This window comes from Pinus tabuliformis, chromosome 7 (assembly GCF_031772625.1).
Source record: "Pinus tabuliformis cultivar Carrire ecotype Pingquan chromosome 7, CPIR1, whole genome shotgun sequence".
Classification (NCBI taxonomy): Eukaryota; Viridiplantae; Streptophyta; class Pinopsida; order Pinales; family Pinaceae; genus Pinus; species Pinus tabuliformis.
In genome coordinates, this window is record NC_142293.1 from 911,121,898 (window position 1) to 911,133,036 (window position 11,139).

The following is an 11,139-nucleotide window of genomic DNA, read 5'->3' on the forward strand; positions in this document are numbered from 1 at the left end:
CATAATCGTCAATGTAGAAATTGGAAGAACACCATAAGTGATATGTCATCACATAGGCCTGAGGGTCCTCTTTAACATTTCCTTCAAATTTGGGGCAATAACTCGGAATTTTAGTGGGAACTGGAGGCCAATACAGCGAATGAAGAATTGGATCATTAGTAAGCCTTGAGACATCAAGCAGTTCCAACGTCACTAAAAATGGCAATTGTGGTTTAAAATGCATATAAGGCCTTTGATGAGGCCCAGTGTATGGGTTCCAACCTTGTTGGTAAGGATTTTACCCCCAAAGTGGAGCATTTTGTCCATAAGGGGCTTCATTTTCCCCCACTAAGGGGTACCTTGACCCTAAGGTGGATTTTGTCCAGGGCATGGTTGATATTGTCCTGCCATAGGTCGTTGATAACCATAAGGAAGATAAAAATTATGTGCGGCATATGGATTGTAAGGTTGTTGCACCTGCTGACCCTGGTAATAAAGCTGTTGGCCCTGCTGCTACAGGGGTTGACCTTGTGTCTCCAAGGTTTGACCTTGTTGATATACAGGTTGGGCTCGTTGCTGCAAGGGTTGACCTTGCTACTACAATGGTTGACCTTGCGAATACAAGGGTTGGTTGGGTTGTTGGACAAACTGCATTTGTTGTTGCAAAGGCTGTTGAAACTGCTGCAAAGTTTTCCCCTGCTACTGCAAAGGTTGCCCTTGTTGCTGTAAAGGTTTCCCTTGTTGTTGTAAAGGTTGCCCTTGTTGCAATAAAGGTTGTTGAATAGTTCCTTGAGGAATTCCTAGTTAGTATTGATAAGTCCCAATTGGGATTTGACCCTATGCACAGAGAATAGGATTTTGACCAGGTTGCAGATGAGAACCAGCTTGTGGAATATAAGGCGGATTTTGCAGTGCTTGTGAACCATATGGAATATAAGACTATTGGAGAGGTACCTGGGCCGTGTAAGGCTATTGATACTAGATATTACTTGCCCCAGATGGATCAACATGATTATGAATACCACTAGGATTAGGTTAATTCACTCTAACCATGTGAGGTTGTGATCCAATCACATGGGTTCCACCTGATACAAGAGGAGAATTTAAATTTTTCCCCCAGGCTATGAATGAGGTGGTGGTACATTTTGTCCACCTGAATGAGGGACTGAGGAAATTACATACGTATAAGCCGAAACTATCAGTTGCACCGGAATGGAAGGTTGAAACAATGGTAATGGTTGTGAGGGAATCATCGGTTGAATCAAAACTGAAGCAACGACAATTTGCATAGGAATCTGAGAGGTCATGTTAGGAATAAATGGACCAGAAGTAGGCATAGCATTTAATGACCAAATCGGATTTTGGTACAATGAAGAAGCACTAGGAGTTACTGAAACTAATTGAGTCAAGGTCGTATAACCATGTGGAATCATAGGCCCATTGTTTTTAGGAGGCGGTTGAGATGGAACTCTTTCTACATAAGGAAAACCTTCCGGGGGAAAGTTGTATTCGGATTCATTATCAACACTGGGAACGTGATTAGTGGAAACTTCAGGGGGACCTCGAGGCGAGGTTCGAATCTCACCTTCTGAAGCCATAGGTGGAAACAACTGGCGATGAGGAATCTGAGACAGGTGAGGAGATAACTCCAAAGGAACACCTCATTGATCGTATGGACTATAAGGATGTTGAGGAGATATCACAAACAGATCAAATAACAGATTCAAAGGATATAAAACAAACCTTTGTGGACTCTCATAGGTTTCTGGATCATACTCCTGAGATCACGATGAGTCTCGAGGTGGAAGATGAGAAGAAAGGGGTTGGATCCTTGGGACAATTCCAAGTTCAAAGCCTTGAGCTTCAAGTGACTGTGAAAGTTCAGGATGAACTCCTTGTGAAGACCCTTCAGTATCAGATGAAGAAGGGGAACTGTGAGGTGAACATGATGGTTTACCCACGATGATTTTCTCTCAAGAGAAGAAGGAGAAGAGATGATTTGTTGAGGGTTGATTAAAATTAAAATTTACAAGGAATTACTCAATGTGAGACCAAGAAGAAACTACATGGGTTCGACATGTTATCGTTGACAGTTAATTTTATGACACAGAACAAAAAATAAATCAAAAAGGGTAATGCTAAGCAAGAGGGTTTACCAAGTATCCGTGAACCGTTATATACACCTTAGCCGAAACCAAGGACTTGACATACGACGACCGATCTCCCCGAATGTTGTGTTCGTGTATCACATTTACAAGGCGAATGACTCGGTTACCTGTGGCTAAAAGATAGCAACCTAGTGGGGTCTCCCAATATATACTCAATGGTATGGGGATCACAAGTCCATGTTAGCACTATCTAATGCATAATCGTTCAATGAGAGCATCCCTATATACTTTCCATACTGAAGTGCCTCCTATATACCCGAAAGTACTGGAGAACCTTCGATATACTTTCGTACTGGGACGAGATTTCACCCCCATGGATACAATGCAGGCAGTTAAAGACAACTGCTATGTTTAAATACGTCAAAACACGTCTCTAGCCTAGACCTCTAGATATTTGTGTTAAGTTACAAATGCTCCTTATAGGTTGATTGAGGTAAATTTTATTTGTATATTTTATTACGTTTCAATTTGTTGGCTTAACGATGTCACCTGAATTCTTATGATGCAACTAAATGATAAAAATGAAATCTTTTCATTCGATGAAGGCTAAACTAATGAAGGAAGAGAGACAACCAAATAATTGATCAATTAAGCAAAATGCATCAAATCACAACTCTTTATCTTTCCAATGCAAATGTAAAAAAATGAAATCTAATCTTTCACTTTCACTAAGAAATGCAATGCTGACATGTAATCCTATGAGAAACAAAAAATCACTTTCCTTTCACTAAGATGCACTAATTTTTTGTTCTTTTCCTTTCACTTTGATTCAACAATGCAAACTAATCCAGTGGGCAAAGGAAAATTCAATCTAAAACAACTAAAATGAAACTTTGAATGCAAATCGTTTCAAAAATACTTAAATGAAGAAATATTTCACTTTTCTTTCCAAAAAAAAGAAATCAAAACAAGCATTCACTTTCAGTCCTACCAAAGCAAACACTTGTAATCTATGTTTGACAATGGAACAAAAGCGATTTTCAAAGTATTAATATGACTAAATACCAATTAGAAGTGAAAGTTTGAAGACATTTATAACCTGTAAACGACCTATAATTATCAAATATAAAATTTGAAATTACACCAAAGATTGATTTCTCATCATGTGAATCATGTAAATATGTTGTGACAACATAAAAATTTGTCTCTAAATTACTGATTTGCATGCCAAAAAGTAAAAATCAGTGAGTATATATGATGCAATTATGAATAATGAGCTACATGCCTGAATCCTACTAGTTATGGGTTCTAGAAAACTAATTGAGAGTGCTTCTCATTATTAGTTAATTCAAGATGTCAAAATACAATGATCAATAACAATGATTCTGAAATGTAACCACTAAACAGATGTTAAAAATGTAAGCACAAAGTTTGGTTAATATCCATTACACCAATAAAATATCCAATGGGAATTCAAACACTTCTAAATCCACACCAAGCACAAGTATCCAAAGATGCAATTTCATGGATACAAGGAAAGCACTCACTACCTCTCAATGATAACTATTTCCTCCCACAACTACTTCAACTAGAAAAGGGGTGTGAAGAAAAGAACCTCATAGCAAAAAGAACTACATCATACAAAAATACACTACATTCCCCCCACTACCTTTATAAAATAGATCTAGGAGAATAACAAAAAGATCTATGGAGAAAAGGATTAGAGTGGGAAATTTAAAGAATGTTTTTGCACTCCCATGTGAGGTGACCAAATGCATGCCTAAGCAAGAACAAGAAACATCTTAAGGAAAGGAAAAATGATAAGAAAATAATTCCCTTCATTCCCCTCTTGTTGCCTCATTGCCCCATGTTGCTCCTAGGAGGTTGTTGACCCCAAGTGCACTTTAATTATTAACATTATAATAGATCCAATTTAATTCAAGTGGTAATATGGTTACCATACTTAACAGGTGACTACCATACCTGCTTTGTTAGTTGTCTTTCATCCTGTGATGGCCTTGGTCATTCCTTGTGCAGTTGAAAAACTGATTTTAACATAATTTCCAGGGGTCCATATTAGGGTAATACAACGACATGACCCTTGTGCGCTCACAAGGCATGCAGAGCAACCTAATGATAAAAAAAGCAACATTAAATACATAAATCATATTAAGGATAAATTGACAAAGACCTGTTTGTACATATATCTACAAGACCCACCCAACCTTCCTTCCATGTGGCCCTGTATACAAGATCTGAGACATTGACAGGGAGATAATTTTGTGTTAGGTCCCTATAATACTAGTGATTCTCCCATTACTATTGTCATCGTAACCCTTATTATTATTTTTGCGCCCCTATTGTCCTCATATTGTTATTGGTGTGCCCCATAAAATCCCACTACTGTTATTGTTGTGCCCCTATATTATTATTGTTGTGTCAGCTTTGATTATATTGTGACTCCTTTAGAAAGGATGTTTTGTCATTTGTATCATCCAAGAATTGTTCATTTGTGTAGTGTAAAAGAGGTTTCCCCCTCGAAGAGGCTGATTTTTAATTCGTTGATCTATCTTTTCTTCTATTTTATTCGCTGGTTGCATAACATTTGGTATTAGAGGTTTGGATTCTAGGGTTTCGATGCTCCAAACAAGTCATCCTGGAATTTTCGCTATAACGTTTTTCTACGACATTTCAGAAGCTGAAATTAAAACCCATTTGAGCTGAAATCTGGATGAACCTTGGGTCTGAATTTTAGAACTTTTCGCACAATATTGTCGGAGATATGATCCAAGGAATTTAGGGTTTTAGCAGGCTCCCAAATTACATCACAAACAGGTGACCTTCAAAAAATCATCATAACCTTCTCTCTGAGCATCAAATTTAAATTTCGTAAGAATTTACAGAAAGAGGAGGGACTGCAGTTTTCTTTTTATTGTTTTCAGGTCTAAACGTTGAAACAATGACACGTGGCACTTCGTACAAGTTCGCTCTACTGAAAAAAGTATATAATCTGATCATCTTCGGAGATTGGGAATAACTCTTTCTTGGAGAATCCAATTTCGATATGACTGGTGGCGTTGGTAAGACAACACAAAGGGCTACCATAGGCCGCAATTTCAGACTTTGAAGATCCAAAATTTCAGAGATACAACAAATTCAATATCGATCTCCTACAAAGTAAAAAAATAGGTGTGTAGTTTTGTTTTTTAAATTTGCATAAGTTTGGTTTGGAAAATTAGTTTGAAGTGATTCAAAGGGCATAGTGAGGCATAATTAGCATTAATTGATGCCCTAAAGAAAGAAAATGGAAACACCTAGTAAAAAACCGGAAAGCTCTACCATGACTCATGAAGAAGAAGAAGAAATGCAACATGATATATCAAAATTACGAGATCAAATACAACAACTTTCACTCTCACAAAAACTAACAGAAGCTAAGATGGATGGATTAAAGAAAGGCATGGAAGGTAAGATGAATGGCACGGAAGCTAAAATGAATGGCATAGAATCTAAGATAAATGACGTGGAAGCTAAGATGGATGGCGAGGAAGCTAACATGGATGGTATAGAAGCAAATCTTAAGGGAAACACGGAAGATTTGAAGATAGATTTGACAAAGTTGCTACAAGAAATGCTTACTAATTGTGAAAGGCTAGTAAAGGAAACTCACGATGAGAACAAAATAAATGTTAATCATGATTTCATAGACTCTAACGTTGGATTGAAGACCCACCATGTTCCAAAGATCGAAATGAAGAAGTTTGATGGCAAGGATCCTGTAACATGGATATTACAAATGGAGCAATATTTCGATCTCCATAATGTGAAAAACACACAAAAGGTACGCATTGAAACTTTATATTTGGAACCAAATCAGTTTGTATGGTATCGATGGCTTTGCTCTGGTAAACAAATTGTCACTTGGGCATTTTTTACGAAAGAAATGATAGCACATTATGAGGATACAAAAAGAAACACCTTTTTTAAGAAATTGATAAATCTCAAACAAAAGGGGTCAATGATGGAGCACATTGAGGACTTCCAAAAATTGAATATAAGGGTAAGAGATATTCCAGAGGAGCATATGAATGATGCGTTTATATGGACTTTAAAGAATAATATCCAAAAGAAGGTTCGCCTTTGGGAACCTCATTCATTGGATAAGACATTCAGGTTGGCAAGAAAAATTGAAAGAAAAATTATGGCAACAAAGAAGCCTACCACTCACAACTATAAAGATGTAAGTGTTGTTGCTCCTAACCTTCCACAACCTACAAAGTTGACACCACAACAATTGAAAGAAAATAGAGCAAAAGGGCTTTGTTACAGTGGTGATAGCAAATACACTAAAGGTCATAAGTGTGCTGAGAATAAATTATTTTACATAAATTGTGAAGAGGATGAAGAAAAGGAACAAGAAACATCAAAAGAAGAGGATATAAACCAGGAACAAACCCTAGAGAAAGAAGAAATGAATCTAACCATATCTTGTAATGCATTGGTCGGAATTACCACTCCTCAAACTCTTAAGATAGAAGGACATATCAAGAAGAAAAAAGTAATAGTTTTGATTGATTCAGATAGTACCCATAATTTTATTCATTGTATGATAGCCAAGGAATTGAATTGCTTCCTATATCCAACAACAGAGTGTCAAGTGATGGTTGCAAATGGAGGAACCATAAATTTCTTTGGAAAGTGCCATAATATCAAGTTATCCATGGGAGAATATGTATTGAAGAGCCCACAACTTTCCATTCCAATGGGTGGTGCTAATGTTGTACTAGGAGTCCAATGGCTACAATCTTTGGGTACGATAACTTTTAATTTTCAAAAAATTTTCTTGAAATTTTTTTGGAAGGAAAGGAAGTTGAATTAAGGGGTATCACAGGGAAACCGGGAAAGATAATTAGCTCTAGCGGCATGACAAAGCTTCTAAAAAATAACAAAAAAGCGTAATTGCACAATTACGTTCGCTAGAGGTTCCCACATCGAAATCGTTTATTTCTCCAGATCTCCAAAAAGTCTTGGGCCTTCATTCCAAGGTATTTGAGACTCCCAAAGGCCTCCCACCTATTCGTGATCATGATCATGCTATTCATTTGATTCCAGGAAGTGTTCCTCCAAACATCAGGCCTTACAAATATCCATATTCCTGGAAGAGTGAAATTGAACATATGGTTGCAGAAATGCTAGAGTATGGTATAATTCAACCTAGTCAAAGTTCTTTCTCTGCTCCAATAGTATTGGTGCACAAGAAGGATGGATCATGGTGCATGTGTCCGGATTATAGGGAGCCCAACAAGCTCACTATTAAAATTAAATTTCCCATTCCTATCATTGATGAATTATTGGATGAATTGCATGGATCAATTTACTTCACCAAGTTGATCTTCGTTCAGGATATCATCAAATCAGAATGAAGACTGAAGACATTCTGAAAACAATATTTAGAACTCATGAGGGTCATTATGAATTTTTGGTCATGCCTTTTGGCCTAATCAATGCACCTTCTACATTTGAAGGTTTGATGAATTCCATTTTCAAAACCTTCCGTAGAAAATTTTTGTTAGTATTTTTTTGATGATATACTAATCTACAACAAGTCTTGGAAGGATCATGTTCAACATGTTGATAGGGTACTCAAACTATTGGAGGAGAAACAATTAAATGAAAAAAGTTCCAAATGTTTCTTCGGAGTACAAGAGGTCGAATATTTGGGTCATTTTGTATCTCATGAATGTATTAAGGTAGACCCTAGCAAAATTAAAGCCATTAAAGAATGGAAAATCCCCACATCCATAAAGCATCTGCGAGGATTTCTCAGGTTAACCAGGTATTATCGGAAGTTTTTTAAGAATTACGGGAGAATAGCAGCACCTTTAACAACATTATTGAAGAAAGATGCATTTGCATGGACTCTAGAAGCAACAAAGGCCTTTGAACATCTTAAAGAGGCAATGTGCCAAGCACCAGTGTTAGCTACGCCCAACTTCACAAAAACCTTTATTCTGGATTGTGATGCCTCAGAAAATGGAATTGGTGTTGATTTAATGCAAGAAGAAAGACCCATTGCTTCCTAAAGTCGTCCAATCAAAAGAAAGTATTTACACAAAGCTATTTATGAGAAGGAAACGTTGGCAATACTACATGCACTTAAGAAATGGTGAGCCTACCTAATGGGAAGACACTTCAAGGTAAAAACAGATCATGATAGTCTTAAATACTTTTTAGAATAAAGATTATCTTTAGAAGAGAAGCAAAAATGGGTCACAAAGATGTTGGGTTATGACTTTGAAATCATCTACAAAAAAAGGCAGCAAAATGTTGTTGTAGATGCACTCTCAAGAAAGGATGAGGATGTGGAAGCATTGTTTTGCGCCATTTCTATTATCCAACCAGATTGGATAAACGAAGCAAGGGATGAATGGAAGAATGAAGAAGAAGTGTGGGCACTCAATTAAAAGTTACAACAAGATCCTAATACATCTGATATATTTAGCTGGAAAAATGATTCGTTATGGTACAAAGATCGCTTATACCTCTGTAAGAATTCCCAACTCAAACAAAAGATTCTTATGGAATTGCACACCTCTCCCTTAAGAGGGGAACTCAGGATTTTTAAAAGCTTACCACAGGGTTAAGAAAGAATTCTTTTGGGATGGCCTTAAATCTGATATTCAAAAGTTGGTGGCAGAATGTTTGGTTTGCCAACAAAATAAAGTTGAAACAATTAAGACCCCAGGTCTATTACAACCTTTATTGATTCCAAGTCAACGTTGGGAGGAGGTTTGAATGGATTTTATCACAAGTTTACCCAAGTACGAAGGAAAGAGTGTCATCATGGTGGTACTACCCACCCACTATACTACCCGACCTGGTTGCCCTATACCACTTGAAAATGAATCCTTAGTGGGGACAACTATTAACCCCCTTCCTTCTATTCTAAGGACCGGATCAACCAATAACCGTGTATTGGCTAGCGGTAATTGGGACCTCCTTCCTGGGGAGAAACACTTGGCATTGAGTCCACCCGATAAAGAGAAGGTCTGTAGCAGTAAGTACTGACATGATTAATAAATCAAGTGATATAGGGCTATAAGGTCTAGGTCTATAGGTGGGTGGGTAGCAGGTACTTACATTCAAGGTAAGGTAGGTATCTCCTCTGGTGTCTGGCTGGGCATCTTCTCTTCAACCTCTCAATGCTGACTGAGATCCCATCCATTCATATCCTGGCAATGCTAGTTGTCTAGGCATCTCCTAGCAATGTCTGAAGGCCCATCCAAAGAGGCTCTATGTTGTCCTTACATCCAATCATCCAATGCTAGTAAGCGTAAAGTCAATACCAATTCAGTGCCTACCTAAGCTCGGCTCGCTCATTCATACAATATCTGGCTAGAGTCAGTCTTCTGGCCAAGTCTGTACACTTTTGTGCATTATCTCATCCATTTAAAGCCAATACAGTTGCTACTGCATTTATGGAAACAATTCAAAAACTACAAGGAAACCCAAAGATTATTGTACGCAACAGAGATCCCATTTTCACTGGAAATTTTTGGACATAATTATTTTCTTGTCTGGGTACTCAGTTAGCTCATAGCTCATCTTACCATTCTCGATCTAATGGGCAAACTGAGATAGTAAACAAATGTTTGGGTGGATATCTTCGTTGCTTTGTATCTGATAAACAGAGACAATGGGTCAAATGGTTGCCTCTAGCTGAATGGTGGTTTAACACTTCCTTTCATATTGCAGCAAAAATGACCCCATTTATGGTACTTTATGGATATCATCCATTGTCCATCACATCATATTTAAGAGGAAATTCTAAGGTTCAAGTAGTGGAATATCACATCGAGCATCAACAACAAGTTCTCCAACTCTTAAAGTATAACCTCACTTTAGCGCACAATAGAATGAAACAACAGGCATATCAACATCGTAGCGAAATAAGTTTTGATGTAGGTGACTCGATATTTCTACGGCTACAACCATATAAATAAATATCCCTCAAGCAAGCTAAAAGGGATAATAAATTATCACCAAAGTATTATGGTCCATACAAGGTGTTGCAAAAGATTAGTATTATGGAATACAAATTGGATCTTCCTGCAGCTTCCCGAGTGCACCCAATTTTCCATGTTTCATGCTTAAAGAAGGTTATAGGTGACAATCTCCCAGTTAAAACAATATTGCCAGAACTTGACGAGGAAGAGAAAATAATATTGGAACCTGATGTAGTCACAAAAACAAGAACTCGACAGCTATGAAATCGAACAATTTCAGAGTATCTCATCAAGTGGAAGAACTTACCCGTTGAAGATTCCACATGGAAGGATGAGAATTTTATACAGAAACATCCAAAACTACTAAAGCGTCGAGGACAACACCTTTTTTAAGGAGAGGGGCATGTTAGGTCCCTATAATACTAGTGATTCCCCCATTACTATTGTCATTGTAGCCCTTATTATTATTATTGTACGCCTATTGTCCCCATATTGTCATTAGTGTGCCCCATAGAAGCCCACTATTGTTATTGTTGTGCTCTTATATTATTATTGTTATGTCGGCTTTGATTATATTGTGACCCCTTAGACTCCTATATATAAAAAGGAGGTTTTGTCATTTGTATCATCCAAGAAATTTTCATTCTTGTAATTTAAAGGAGGTTGCCCCCTCAAATAGGTTGATTTTGAAGACGTTGATCTATCTTTTCTTCTATTTTATGTGTTGGTTGCATAACATTCTGAAACATATTATATACATAAATATTTGTCCCCAAGAAAAGCACCATCTGGGAAGATGAACCAGTTTCATTGATCCTACAATATGGTATAAGTATATTCTTAATGCCTCATTAAGGTGTGGCATTTTTAAAAATGTCTCCAACATGGGGGTTTAGAAACCACAAAATGCACTATGGGGAAGACAATTTATTAATAATGATCTTTGTGAATCAAAGAGCCTTTCCCCAAAGGATCCTTCCGCAGGACACAAGGATGTTCAAACAACCCTAATTGTATAATGACTTGTATATAATAAGTACCATATT